Source organism: Melanerpes formicivorus, unplaced genomic scaffold (genome assembly GCF_026170545.1).
Source record: "Melanerpes formicivorus ecotype bairdi unplaced genomic scaffold, bMelFor1.0.p_v2 SCAF_5, whole genome shotgun sequence".
NCBI classification, from domain to species: Eukaryota; Metazoa; Chordata; class Aves; order Piciformes; family Picidae; genus Melanerpes; species Melanerpes formicivorus.
In genome coordinates this window covers 20283597-20299352 of record NW_027142357.1, presented here as the reverse complement: position 1 = coordinate 20299352, position 15756 = coordinate 20283597, and the positions used below count along the sequence as shown (strand labels likewise).

At 38.4% G+C, this 15756-nt stretch overlaps 1 protein-coding gene across 1 annotated transcript in view; it reads right to left on the bottom strand.

The window, feature by feature from the left end:
• Positions 1 to 15400, bottom strand: part of METTL8 (methyltransferase 8, tRNA N3-cytidine) — an 85999-nt gene extending 70599 nt beyond the window's left edge. Inside the window, exons 1-2 of the mRNA XM_068138604.1 lie at positions 14540 to 15400; positions 9218 to 9275 (exon numbers count right to left, since the gene is read on the bottom strand). The gene's annotated coding sequence lies outside the window, so the exon portion shown is untranslated. The remainder of the gene's footprint in view (positions 1 to 9217; positions 9276 to 14539) is intronic.
• Positions 15401 to 15756: the final 356 nt, after the last annotated feature.

The window sequence follows — 15756 nt, the reverse complement described above, 5'->3', positions numbered from 1 at the left end:
AAGGGCTGGATGGAGGAACCTGGAAACTACAGGCCTGTCAGCCCAGCCTCAGAGCCAGGCAAGATTATGGAACAGGTCATCTTGAGTGCAATCACAGTGCACTTGCAGGATGGCCAAGGGATCAGGCCCAGCCAACATGGATTTAGGAAGGGCAGGTCCTGCCTCACCAACCTGATCTCCTTCTATGGTCAGGTGACTGTCTGGTGGATGTGGGGAGGCCTGTGGATGTGGTCTACCTCGACTTCAGCAAGGCCTTTGACACCGTCCCCCACAGCAAACTCCTGGCCAAGCTGTCAGCCTGTGGCTTGGACAGCAGCACTCCGTGCTGGGATAGGAACTGGCTGGAGGGTTGAGCCCAGAGAGTGGTGATGAATGGTGTCACATCCAGCTGGCAGCCAGTCACTAGTGGTATCCCCCAGGGATCAGTGTTGGGCCCAGTCCTGTTCAACATCTTTACTGGTGATCTAGATGAGGAGGAGATTGAGTCCACCATTAGTAAGTTTGCAGACAACACCAAGTTGGGAGCAGGTGTTGATCTGTTAGAGGGTAGGAGGGCTCTCCAGAGGGACCTTGACAGGCTGGACAGATGGGCAGAGTCCAACAGGATGGCAATTAACAAGTCCAAGTGCTGGGTGCTGCACTTTGGTCACAACAACCCTATGCAGTGCTACAGACTGGGGTCATAGTGGCTGGAGAGCAGCCAGGCAGAAAGGGACCTGGGGGTACTGGTTGACAGTAGGCTGAATATGAGCCAGCAATGTGCCCAGGTGGCCAAGAAGGCCAATGGCATCCGGGCCTGTGTGGCCAGCAGGAGCAGGGAAGTCATTGTGCCCCTGTACTCAGCACTGGTAAGGCCACACCTTGAGTACTATGTCTAGTTGTGGGTCTCTCAGTTTAGGAAGGATATTGAGACACTTGAATGTGTCCAGAGAAGGACAATGAGGCTGATGAGAGGCCCTGAGCACAAGCCGTACAAGGGAGCTGGGGTTGTTTAGCCTGGAGAAGAGAAGGCTTAGGGGAGACCTTATTGCTGTCTACAACTACCAGAAAGGAGGGTGTAGACAGGTGGGTGTTCATCTCTTCTCCCAGGCAACCAGTGCCAGAACAAGAGGACACAGTCTCAAGCTGCAGAGGGGGAAGCTTAGGCTCAAGGTGGGGGGAAAGTTCTTCACAGAAAGAGTAATTGGCCATTGGAATGGGCTGCCCAGGGAGGTGGTGGAGTCACCATCCCTAGAGATGCTCAAAAGAGGATTGGACATGGCACTCGGAGCTCTGGTTTAGTTAGTCATGAGGTGTTCGGTGATAGGTTGGACTTGATCACTGAGGTCCTTCCCAACCTTGTTGATTCCACAATTCTCTCTAGGCAGCCTGTTCCAGTGCTCCAGAACCCTCACCATAAAGAAGGTCTCCTCCTGTTGAGGTGGAACTTCTTGCATTTCAGCTTGTACCCATTGTTTCGTGTCCTATCACTGGGCACCACCTTCATCTTGACACCCATCCCTCAGATATTTTTATAGACATTGATAAGATTCCCTTTCAGCCTTCTCAAGACTAAAAGCCACAGTTCTCTTGGTCTTTCTTCATAGGAGAGATTTCAAGTTCCACAATCATCCTTGTAGCTCTCTGTTGGACTCTTATCTGGCAGATCCCTGTCTCTTGAATCTGGGAACCCAAAACTGGACATTGTGATCTCACCAGGGCAGAGTAGAGGGGGAGGAAAACCTGCCTAGACCTGCTGAACACACTTTTCTTAATGCAACCTGTATGCTGCTGGCCCTGTTGGCCACAAGGGCACATTACTGTCCCATGGGTAACTTGCTGTCCACTAGGCCTCCAAGGTCTTTCTCCATGGAGTCACCTTCCAGCAGGACAACCCCTAGTCTGTACTGGTGTCTAGTGTTATCAATCCCCTCATCCAGGTCATTGATGAAGATACTGAACAATACTGGACCCAGGACTGATCCCTGAGAAACATCACTGACCACAAGCTTCCAACTGGACTATGCACCACTGATCACAACAAATGAGCACTTTTTTTACATGACATTGGTTCTCAACTGACATGACATGATTATTTTATGCATCCTATCACAAATATATATATGTAGGAAGAAGGATTGGCAGTAGCTCGTGGAAAACAGTAAAGTCTGCCATCTTTTCTTCTGATCTCATTGTGGTCCACTCAATAAATCTGCTTTGCTTGAGAAATCAGTAAGCATCTTACAGCAGGTAGCTACATGTTTCATTTTTCTGAGACATGATCTATTAATGCTTTTGAAGTATAGCAAGTGAAGTGAATAAACAAACTCAACTGATCCACTAATTAACTATGCTAGCATTCTTCATGACACTCACACAGGGAAGAGCATTTTAAATAGGTATGTATTGGCCTGTTGACTGCATCTCATCCACCTGTGAAAATGATCTCATTCAAACCTTGCATAGTACTAAGTTACCTAATACATGCATGTGTTCATGTGGAAGGTAGTCAATTGTCTAAGCATTGTTCTGGAATAAACTCCTAACTGTACAGTACATTTGGGAAAACCACACATAATCTGTGATTTGTTACAACACTGAATTGGATGTATTGAAATCAACAGCTTTTAGGTGAATCATAGAATCAGTCAGGGCTGGAAGAGACCACAAGGATCACAGTTCCAACCCCTCTGCCATGGGCAGGGACACCCCACACTAGATCAGGCTGGCCAGAGCCTCATCCAGCCTGGTCTTAAACACCTCCAGGGACAGGGCCTCAACCACCCCCCTGGACAACCCATTCCAGGGCTTCACCATTCTCATGGTGATAAACTTTCTCTTCACATCCAGCCTGAATCTCCCCACCTCCAGCTTCACTCCATTTCCCCCTAGTCCTATCACTACCTGAGATCCTGAGAAGTCCCCCCCCAGCCTTCCTGTAGGCCTCCTTCAGATACTGGAAGGCCACCATTAGGTCACCTCGGAGCCTTCTCTTCTCCAGACTGAGCAGCCCCAACTCTTTCAGTCTGTCCTCATAATGCTTATGCACTGTTGAAGTTAAGCTGCAGTAACCAGTATGCATTCTGTTTTCCATTTTATTCCATGTACTGTTCAGGGGTAATGATATTTGAAAAGGAATGGTGGCATTTCTTTGTATCATCAAGAACAGGGAAGTAGAACTAATTGAAAATCAAGGAGTAGCAACCCTTAGAGGGCAGTCTGACAGATTGTATTTTTGGTTTTCAACTTTGAGGTTAAACATGATCACAGAAACTCAGTGGGAGCTGGAAAATTCCACTCTGGAAAATGATCATGGTGATATCTATTGTGGATGGACTGTGGGCTTCTGGCTGCCTTGGTCTTTGAAATGTCCGCATGAGATTCAGTAGCTGTGAGCTCCTAAACCTTGATCACCTTTGTGTGTGTGCTAATTAAAACAGACAGAACATGCTAAAGATTTGATTTCTGTTCTAAGCTGATAAAAAAAGATCTTTAAGTGCCCTTGCAATACATAAGATTAGTTCAAATGCTAAATAAAAATATATAGGACTTTGGAGGCTAATTTTACATAGGGAAAAAAACCATTCCTAAAGTTGCTTCTTAAAGTGGTCTTCTGTTAACTTACCTTTCAAGCAGCTTTTCTTGCCTGTATTTATGTGTAATAGTAGTGGTTATGGGAAATAAAAAGGTGTATTTTCAAAGATATAAATGGAAAGTAGAACTCTGGCTTTTTAATTAGATTTTTTCTGCACATTTAGAAATCTTCTATGTTGTTATTTTTAAAGGGGCATGATTGTAGAGCTTGCAAACCAAGTTTGGATTCCTGTAAAAACGTAAGAAGTTACAAAACCTAACATTATAGGTGCTATTTTTTTTTAAATGCCTGGAAAAATAATATGTTTTTAATGGCATTTACATGCTGTCATTCAGTACTGCACACAGAAGCAGAATAGTGTTTTTTCCAACAAACTGAAAAATGAGGACACAAATTAGATTTTCAAATTGAATGTACATTAATTACATGCACACTTCTTAACACATGTAACTAAGAAGATTGTGTATTTTATTGTAAACAGGGATTACTTGTTTACATGGATATGTTATTGTGAGACTAAAAGATGCTGCCAAATATTTTCTATTTCATAAAACTTTAGCTTCTGTTTCATAAAATTCCTTTCTTTGTTTCTAACTGTTCACAAGAACTTAAAAGAATGATTTTATTGTTTTGTTACTTGCAGTAAATATTTGTAGATGAGAGCAAATGTTTAATTACAATGTCAATTTTCCTTATTCTTTTTTGTATGTTAAGAAAAATTATTTTTCAAGCTTTTATATCACTGAATACAGATTTATACTATGGTACTAAACTCCAAGTTTATAAATTTGGCAAAAGATCAAATTACCTTATGATTACTTTATTAAAAACAGGAGGATAGTTGTACAAAAAGTTTTTCCCAATTCCAAGTATTCCTGATGAAATTCATATACTTTGTACTGTTAGGAGGATAATCAGTATACAACAGAAAATGAAGGAATTCACTGTGCAAAGAAATTGTATTTCACATTCTGACCATAATAGAAATTCCCAAGAGTGTTGTTAGAGAACAAAACCAAATTAATTTACCCTCAGTTGTGAGACTGCCATAGCAAATAAAGGGAGATGATAAATTCTGAGGGTTACCCACAGATAAACAACAGCCAAACTGAATGCAGGGCAAAGGTTTTGACTCCATGGAATCTTCTGACCCAGTTTAACATCTGCACATCAATTTACTCATCAATGTGTAACTGAACATAAAATGCTTTAAATGGCAAAACCATCTCTATGAACCTATCTCTAACAAGTAGGAATTAAGGTATGTTCTTGAGATGAATTGAAAACTCTTCTAAAATGTAAGGCATACACTGATAACTCCTGAATATCTTAAGACACTGGCTAAAACTTTCTGACATCATCATAATGAAAAAGTAAACCATACCATTACAATCAGTATAGCAGAAAAACTGTTGTATTCAAACTCAACAATTGTCTAAGGCTGATAGCTTCTCTTTAACATTTCCTGTAGATGGGCTTTTTTTTGGGCAAAGTTCTGGTAAAATAGCTCACGTTTCTTCAATACCTTGATTACTACAAAGTTCAATAAAAGCTCAACTGTATTTACACTTCAAAAAAAGGGACTACAAAACTTGACAGGAGTGTTAAGTGTTTTTTATAAGTATTTGATGGAACCTTTGCAACTTACGTAGATTCTTGCATTGTGTTATGGCATCAACAACACCTTTTATCTGAGACAACTGAGCAATTACCAGTGTAAATACTACACAGGAAATTAAGTCCAGGTCAGAAAACAAATAGGCAGCCAAAAGAATAGAAGAGGTAAAGTTGGGAAAAATCCAGTTATTATTGTACCCATGTCAGAACCCTTCCAACTATGATTCTATGATCCCATGCTCAAATAAATGGAAGCTGCCAGACGAAAGAGGCAGCCAGCCATTCCCACTCCCACAGGTATTCAAATCTCTCACAATAGTGTTCCTTCACTTTGAAAAAGGTATCTTTAAGTAAGACCTGCCTCCAGAGTTTTTAGTGAACTTCAGAGACAGTGGAGTTAAGTGTTATTCAAGTCTCTGATTGTACCTGTACTCTGTTTGTACCAGCTTTTTCTAAGAATTCCAATATTCTGGCAAAGTGCTACACACAGTACTTATGATGGTTTCTTCCTCTGTAGGACTATACTAGTCATCAGGGAGTCTTGAGTACCCCGAGCTTCTTTGCAATGTTTAATTGTTACTCAGGTACTAATGCAGAAATGGATACAGGAACCTCTGTTGGGACATCTACATATGGCATGGGGCATCTACATCACAGCAATGTTCAGGTCTCCTTCCTAGGCTGAGCTGTGATTACAATCCCATGAGAGCGCAAACATTTGTTGACATTTCCTCTACAAATATCACTATTTTGCACTTACTAACATTAAGTTTTCAAAGCCACTGAGTTACATGTGCTCCACGGAACAAGTAACATTTCTTTCTTAATCCAAGGTCCCTTCTCCGGTTCTTCTGAGGACATTTATTCCTAACTCTGAACCTCTTTCTATCTCTGAGGATGTTTTTGCTGTTTAATAACCCTGGTAATCATTCTCTCATTGTGGGGAGGGCAAGTCATCTTACTGTAAATGAAACAGTTTCTCCTAATCGGTCCCTTAAGGGACCGATTCACTCTGAAATAAGCTCCTCTGGAATGTAACAACTGGATACAAGAATATTTTGTACATAAGTCTAATATGTAGAAACTCAGATTATATTACAAATCACATTTTTTGTTTCATCACGTTGTCAAAATCTTTATATGATAGTTATTTTTATTATACTTAGTCTTCCTTTAACTAGCTCTAAACATTTAAAATACCCTAATTAAAGTACTAGTAGTATTTTCTAATATGTAGGAGTGTAATAGTAAAGAATACCTTGGGGGTTTGATGCAACATATTGAATTTCCAACTAAAATTTTTTTTTTTTGCTTTGGAGTCAGTCTGTGTCTAAAATGTAAAATTAATTCCATCAGCTACATCCAATCATTTTTGGTTCTTTTTAATTTGCAATTTGAGGTTTGCCTCAACACAAAACACTAAGAAAAGCAGAAACTTTATTCTCTTTATAATTTGCTTGTTCAGAAAGAAGCTTTGAAATAGAAGGCTTTGGAAAGCTGGCAAGTTTTCTGAACAATGAGCTGTTATTCTTTCAAAGCACATTATTGTAAAAATTACAAGACAACGGTGTTTCTAACAAAAGTCTTATTTTTGAGAGAAAACAAATGGAAGAGTTTGAGAGGATTTTTTTGGGGGTGGGGGTGGGTTTTTTTGTTGGTTGGTTGGGTTTTGTTTTATTTTTAATCCCCCTGGGGCTGCCTGTTGCTCTTATGTGGAAGTTTCCTGCTGATTTGATTTTTTATTCTGCTGTGAGACTGATGCCAAGATTTACATGATTGCTGTGGATAGGAACTGGATTTAGCATAAGCAAGATAACCGCTTTTCCCCTAGGGAGAGATACAAAAAGGGAAAGACAGAGTGGGGCACACAGACAGTATTATCTGCAGCTATATTCTTGGTCAATTATTTTATTCAGCTTCTATTTTATAGTATGCTGCAACTAATAAAAGGCAGGAAAGCTACTGGTCTCAACCTAGGAACACAGTTGAGCAAAGAAACTATTTGTGTTTTAATGCAAATGTCCAGATACAAAGAAAGCAATATACTGGTTTTATACAGAGCTGATTATAGTGCGTCTTGTAACAAGAGTAATTAACAAAACCAAATTAGCCAGGTGAAGATTTGCCTTATATGCAGGGTCTTCCAGCAGGGAAAAAAAGGGTGACTGAAGAACTGTGTGTCATTACAGTTATTTCAACAGTTCATTGTCTCTAGCTTTTTGCACATACTTTGACCTCGGTTGACATGCTCAACCTTAAAAGAGGGACTAAGATTTTTGTTTATAAAGCAAACTTGTGCAACAGGCAATAATTTACAGCCATCTGTCAGACTGTTGTCTTTTGTTAACCTACAGTACCCCACTTCAACTACTGCATCCAGCTCTGGTGTCCCCATCATAAGAACATCCTACATGTACTGCATGTGTCTTGAACAACTTCTAGGACACCACGCTAGATCACTCCACAGCAAGGAAATTATCCATGGATAATGAAGAGGGAAAAACATTTTTCTACATCTTTATTAATATGGTATAGAAAATACGAAGAACTGCTGAACAATGTAATGTTAATAATGTAATGACAAATTGTACATTTTTGTCAATATATTCTAGCACCATCATTTTGGCAGGTCCTTCAATACAAAATCAATTTTGATTTATATCTAACACTGCTATGGTGCAGCCTCAAACTTCTTTCACCACGTCCCTCGTCTCCTAACACCTAGTTACACAGATAGGGTTGCCTTTCTGTTACTTGCTTTGGACAATCACAATCCTTCTTCCACTTTAAACTAAATAGAGAATTAAGTATTTCTCCTTTTCCTTTCTCTTCTCCCGTTGCTACTGTTACTATTGCAAGCTTGCGCACTTGGTAGCATTTTAGAACCTTTTATTTACCTTTCAATATTTTTCTTCTTATTTTAGAACATTTAGAAAAGCATAACTTCTTTATTGCATTCAAATGCAAAGCAATAGCAAAGGGAACTTAGCTGTACTTTCAAAAACTCAAAACATCGAGGTCTGATTAGTATGCTGAAAGAAGACCTTCACAAGAAGGAAATCAGAGGAATGTGCACTACACTGCAGAGATGTGTATTCCTAACAGAATCTGTATATTCCTTTTAGCTCTCTAGGGAGTCCTACAAATTTCAGATGTAGTAGTCCATGGTTAAATTTCTTGCTGGAAGGGATTCTTCACAAATAGGGATAATCTTTCATTTGATGTTTACTCACTTGGATATATTCTGTATTCCATGTTGGCCATATCAGGCTTTGCAATGCTTGTTTATTCTTTCCAGAATGCACTCCTGCATTACCTGACTTTATTACACTTATGTGGCTGAAATGGCACTTTTATTCTATTACTTTCTTTTCATTAGCTTAAAATAACTTTTCCAAACAATTACCTCTAGGTAATTGTCTGGTTTGGTTTTTGCCCACTTTTTAAAACTTCCCCCCTCTACCTCCTAGTTATAAATAAGTAATATATAATAACTTCTCAAACACCAATTTCAAAAGCGTTTTGTTTGGAAATTCTTCCTGGAGTTTGTGTTCTCTCTGGTTCTGTGAATAAAATATTTAGAGCATCTTTTGATTTGATTCACTTCTGAATTAATTAAATAAAATTAATAGTAACCTCAATGTATTTATCATATGAATTATATGTGAGTTAATATATGTGCTATATGCATGTATTGATATATTACCTACATTCCATAATTTTTAATTTATATAACTGTAAATACACTGTACTATAATATCTCAATTCATATGTCTCTTAACTACATAAAATAGATTTTAACACTGAAATTTTAAATCTATAGAAGCTATCAAACTAGCTAAAATCTCAAAAGACTACGCTTTTCTCTAGGTAAATACAGCACAGGGTAACATAATACATAACACACCGTTATATGATCTCATGGTCAACATAACATTTAGCAATTATGCAGTTTAAGGAAACAAGATTACTGAGCCTGAAAGCAGATGAAGGTGGGAAAAATGGAAAAATAAGTTTTATGCAAACCTGATGCTGTACCACCTGCCAGCCTGTGCCACATACTCTTCAGCCATCACTGAATCTCCTGTAAACAATGGAATATTCAAAATCAGTTCAAGTCAGAATAAGCCATAGTTTTTACATTAAAAATGCTTGTATTTTGAGTTAGTCACTATTACTGAGCCAACAAATTTAGTATTGGTTAAGAAATTCCTAAAAGCATTTCCAACATTTTCTTAGCAGACACTGAATCAGAATTTTCAACTGTCACAGGAGCATATCAAAAGTCTATTTAAAATGTATTTCAGCCCAATGCCTGACATAGCAATTTCTCATCTCTCAGCTTGCTAGTACCAACACTATTCATCACAGTGCAGAAACAATTCAAATACACAGAGTCACATCAGCATTCTGTTGAGTCCTATATGTTTCAGTAAATAAAACAAGGCCAGTTGATGGTTCCAGACATTATAGCTTAATATTTTTGGATAAATAAAAAGCCATTAAATTAAAGCATTTCCTTTAATTTTACACAATATCACAGAAATTATTTTAATAAACTCCAATATCTCATTGACTGGTTTCCAACAGTAATTTAAAGACAGATACTCAAAGGCATGAAAGCCTACTAAGAATGCATCTTATTGATTTTCAGAAAAACTTGAGGACTTGATCCTGCAATCTCTGCAGCTGTCAGTGAAATTTCCATCGATTTAAATAAGAACAGGTTCATACCTGCAGAGACTAGCTGCTATTTATGACTTTCACATTATCCTTTCCATATCTAGAAATCTCTTCCCATTTTTTCACAAATAGTCTACACACTTGATGTGAAGTGAAAATGCTAAGAGCAGTATTCACGTCAAAACAAAAGAGGGAAAAAATCACCAATTTTTTACATATACTCAGTATAATTCACCTTGTATTATAAAAAAAATAAGCCAGTTTTGCAAAGTAAGGTAACAAAAGTTTTAACCCTGGTCATGAGTGAAAACACTGCAGCTGCTAGTGTTTTATGATTCCTCTCTTCACTGAAGTCAACCAGGTTATTTATGAGAAAAACAAGCAAAATGTGGAATGTATAGTTCAGTTTGTAGCTATTTGAAGTAAGTTAGTTTACTCAAACCGGTTTAAGTTTGAACTATTGCTTTACTGATGCGTAACTGAGGAAAATGTTATCAAATGCTCATTTCTACGAAATGATCGATTATATTACCAATAAATTAAATACTGTGATCTTATTCTGTTGTGTTGTGAGTTTTTTAATAGAAAATGCAACTGAATATTTTAAGAGTGTAAATACCTAGGGAGTAACTGGCTTTTAAAAGAACTGTCACAATGATGCATTCAAAGATCACAAAACGGCAGTGGTGTTAGCATTCTAAATTGATTAAGACGAAACAATAAGATAATTAGTTGTAAAAAATTTATAGTCTTGTTTGTGTGTTCAATGCAGTAAAGGATCAATTTCATTTAAAGGCAAGTGGAGTGTCACACCATATCATCTGATCCAAAGTAGTGACCTTGATTCAAATGCTAAATGCCTATTCCTATTGTAGATGGAATTTACCAGGACAAAATGTTCAATAGAAAGATTACATTTCCAGTGGGGCAGAAAGGTATTTGTCAGTGTCTTATTACAGCTTTGATACAAACATCTAGGATTTCAATTAGCTTTGAGATACAATGGCAATAATTCATCACTGAGATTACAGATAGATCTTTGTTTCTTACACCCTTATATGTGGATTTTTCTTTCATTTGCAGTAAGATAGTGTAAGATTTCCAAAAGAAAAGCAATAAAAGGAAAAAACATTCCAGTCATTTTAATAACAGAGGTATCACTTAGTGATGTCTGTCTGATAACTTTGCACTAGGAGACAGGGGGTGACATCATTTACATTTTTTCCAGCATGAATGAAAACTGCTGAATTCCTTGAACCGTAAATGCCCCATCAGTTCCTCTACCCTCACTGTCGTACCTCCTACGATTAACGTACCATACACACTTTGATGCTTTTGTTCCCTTTCTATGAAAAGTAATTTGCCTTCTCAATGGAAATAAATATGAAATCTGTTTTAGTACATTTCAAGAGTTGAACAAATGGCCCATAGAAATTTCCACCCTATAGCGATAATATTTTAAATTTACAAATTTATAATGTTTGCCTCTAAATATTATTTAAGAAAATGATTCTGTACATCTGAGCTGATCATGGAACTAGAAGTTGGAAGGGCAATTTTTAGCTGTTGAATACATTTGTGACTGATTTTGGATTAACTCCTGTCAAACTCTGGATAGTATTTGTCACCCTTACTTTATACCTGTGTCATGAGGGTAACTATGTCAGCCTGTGAAATGTGGGAGGAGGAAAAGATCAGAAATCATGCACATACGATTCAGTTGTTAATTTCTTTGTTAGTAAAGAAGTTAATCTATGCCATGCAGATATGGGCTTAATGACGCTCAAAATTATATATGGTGCCTTCCATTCAAAAGCTTCCTTTCAAATATCAAGTTGCTTTATCTCTAAAAAACATTGTTACAAAAATTAAATATGGTTCACCTGACACATTAAGAAACTGAAACTAAAAGAAAATTAATTGTAAACTAAGAACCAGTGGCAAAAGCTACTCCACTTTTCCTCCTTTGGTATCAGAATGTGACTTATGTTACTTGCCCCCACAATTCCAGAGCATCTATGGATTAATCACAAGCTTCTCTTAGAGAAATTCTACAAAATTATTATGTCTCAGTAAACATACAAATCATAAGATTAGAACTGTATATTTTACTTTATATTGATCTGTAAATATTACAACAGCTGGTCAGTAACTGTCTGTGTACATATACAATTAATTAAGCTAGTATCTATAATGTTGGTTTTTTTCCTGAGTCCTGAATTGCAGCCACATTTAGGGTAATGCATAGCAAGAAAAGACATAATATTTTATAACTATTGTGAAATGAAAAGTAATTTTCCTGACTAGTGAGAGCATCACTTTGGTATCACATACTTCCACAGACTTTAAAAACAGTCATAAGCACACTAAAAAAAAAATAAAATAACCCCAAATCTTCATTTGATGAATACACAAAACTTCCATAAAGGTAATTCAGACAGGTGCATAAACTGAGGTTAGAATATAACCTGGCATACAATACACCTGAAAATAGTTTCTTTTGGATGATCACTTGGCAGTTTTCATAATCACTTAAAACCATTATACTTAGTGCAGGTTTTGGTGTGTTACAAGACCCTTTAAGGAGTTCTCATTATCTTCTCCCTTCTTAACCACATAATAGAAAAAAAAAATGAGACTACTGAACAAAAATCACAATGAGTAAGAAGCCTTGAAAATTTTCTATTGGTAAACCTATTTTCTATAATGTTTAGTAGTGAATCACTCTTAAATGCTGGATCATTCACTACTGTGTGTGTTTTGTGCCAAAGGTTACCAGATTGCAAAGGTGTTCTCATCACAGAAAGGACCCATCATTCTCCATCAGCTTATTTTGATACAACAACAAAAAAACAACTGTCTAGCAGAAATAAGAAAAGTGGGAGAAGGAGACAGAGAAACCTGTATCAGCAATGCAGTATCTTTTTTAAGGGAAAAGTGCAGACTACTAAATGCTACTAGGAAAAGGTATAGCTTTGTATTATGGGATGAGATTTTCCTCATTATTTCAATTCCAGTAAGTCTGTAAGATGGACTTGTAATTTTCCTGAAATATGAGAGACAAAGAAAACTAAAATGGAGCCTTAAAAGAGGAAGGTAAGCCTTTTCCCAGTTTCTCACACTGCTAGGGAGGACAGTGCAGGAATGGCAGTTACTTGAGAAGGGAACCACTCTCCAGTATAGATCATGGGCTCATGCTCCAGAGCAAATTACCATTCTACAGCAGCATAGGTGAGTGCCTATTTCCCTTTGTTATCTACCCTTCTTCCAATTCAGGCATGACAGAAGTCTAATGTTATCCAAAATTAGAGGCTGTCTTTCGGCATTTAGTCTGGATTCCTTCCCATTTTCAACAGAAACATAATTTATAATTCCTTTACATGCCTCAGAATAACTTCTCTAATAACACTAATTGTGTTTCATGGGCACAATCAGTGTCAAAGCTCATGTTCACATTGAAACCAAACCATGTTCATCCTAGATCAAATACACAGGATGGTCACATAAAATCTACATGCTGTTTTCCCAGTCCTAGATACAGAAAGGGTCCACCTCACAGTATAACTTCACATTCTTAGAGACTATTAGAAAACTGGGGTTCACTATACCAAAAGATACTGTCACCAGGAAGCTGAGGCTGTAACACCTGCTTGTAAGCATCTACAACCAATACGCTTTCTCAAACCTGTCATCCACCATATACCTCATGAGCCTTTCATATATTACCTTGACTGCTAAAAAAAATAAATCACAAATATATCTTTATAGTCAGCATTCTGCCAGGGTTTGTGTCATTGCAAAACTGACCCAAACAGAACTATTTGAAAACTATAACTATCATTTACTATGGAAAAGAAGGATGTCAGTACTACAAAAATTAGCTATTGTGGTTGTTGTGTTCTAAAATTATGGACTACTGTAAAAAAAAAAAAAAGAATATCATAACCTTCAGCAGATGTAGGTAGGTTCAGGACCATGAAATATGCTTCTGTGTTGAATATAAATTATTTAAAAAAATCAACTGGTTACATTCATTACAAACATGACATTTCTGGCTTCTGCATTCAGAATTTTAAATGTAAACTTGAAAAATATTACTGGAAAGCTTCAAATACAAAATTAGTATTTTGTGGCCAAAAAAATAAATGTAGATAAAATACAGAAATCAATCACATTTCTGTTCTCAGATGCACACATTATTGTAAGGGATGTTAGAAGATTCTGGCAAATAAATTCAGAGGCAACAGCTGTTTGTGGAAGTGCATTACTATCGTCTTCATATTTCCATCTCTGAAGAAAAATGCAACCCTTTCTCTAGCACATCATGCAATTTTCTCTGACAGTTTCACTTATAGTTTTTCTGAATGGTAACACCCATACTCTTATGGGGGTTATTCAATGATCAGAAGCTATCTAGACAACAGATAGTTTTTCTAATTGTTTTAAGGTATAGTATGAACCCTGACTCACATGGAAGACTACAGAAGAGTAAATAATCAGCACTGATTCTTACAGCAAATGAAGTTCTCCTGGAAGCTAACCTAGCAAACTACCAACCAACCTGTTCAGTTTATGATGCAGAACAGAAATGCATTCTGACAGAGCCTGACCGCAAATACAATCTTTTCCAGTGCTTGTCAGCAGGAGTTCCCAAGATATACTTACCAGACATAAATGTTTGCAGATCCAGTGATTTAAAATACATTTTTCCAATTTGTAGTAGCAAAAATTTTAACCCTCTCGAGCTGTCAGTTATTGCCTCTGAATTTTTCATTTTGTAGACTGTTGTGAACACACGCTCCACTTGACCTATGTGAGTTGTCCATATTAATTCTGATTTAGTAAGCACAGTTTGGGAAGATCAGCAGCCTGAGGAATCAAGCACTTCAATAAGATAGTCTATAGCCCTAGCTCAGCAGTTAGGAAAAAAAGTAGAAAACTGTAGAAAACTTGAAACATGTTTTCACAGGATACAAATGGCAAGATATTTGTTGACTTAGGAAGACGGAGGATCAGCAAAGATATTTATTACCGATTGGTACAGGTATCAAAATGACCTGTGTGACTTCGGTGACACTCAGTGACGCGGCTTGGCTTTGGCACAGCGCCATCCCGTTCAGCACACACTGCTGGTGAAGCAGTTTCCTAACGTGTAATGCCGTCTGCTTGCTGACATCCCCGAAAAGCTGGTTTAGCATAGATGATTTTGCCTCTAGCCTGACACTCACAGCAAATCAGGCTTTTCTACATCTTATCGTCCGGTCACTTAAGTGATTATGGCTATCAGCCTGTCTCGCTTGTGATTAAAATCACACAGTTCTATCAATGTCCGGCATCGGAATGACCCGCTTTACTGCTGGCACGGTGGTGCCTGGCACGAATTCTCAGTCCCCGAGAAGCCAAAGCCATGGAGAAGGCGAAAGCCCGCGCACTCCCCTCTGGGCCTACTCTCAGGGCCGTCCTGGCTCTGCCCGGCGCAACGAGACACCACATGCCACACGCCTCTGGGCGATCCCGCTGCGCGCCGCTCCCAGCTCACCACCGCACAGCGCGCATGCGCGCGCACCCTCTGGCCTCGCTCGCCAGCACGCGGCAGTGCTCGCTGCCCGGACTGTGGCAGCCGGTCGCTACCCGCGTGCTCTCCCCAAGACTACAACTCCCATCATGAAACGCGTTGCAGCGCTACACTCATGTCGCTGGGAGCTGAGGCCGAGAATTGCCCAGCTGGGCGCGTTGCACGCTGGGCCTCGTTGGCCTGTATAACTAGAGCCCTGAAGGAGAGGTTCGGTGTTAGGACCCAGGAAGTGCCCCGTCCCTACATGGGTTAATTTCTGGTCTCCTTATGATTTCTTTTCAAATCACTGCCCTCACCGTACGAACGA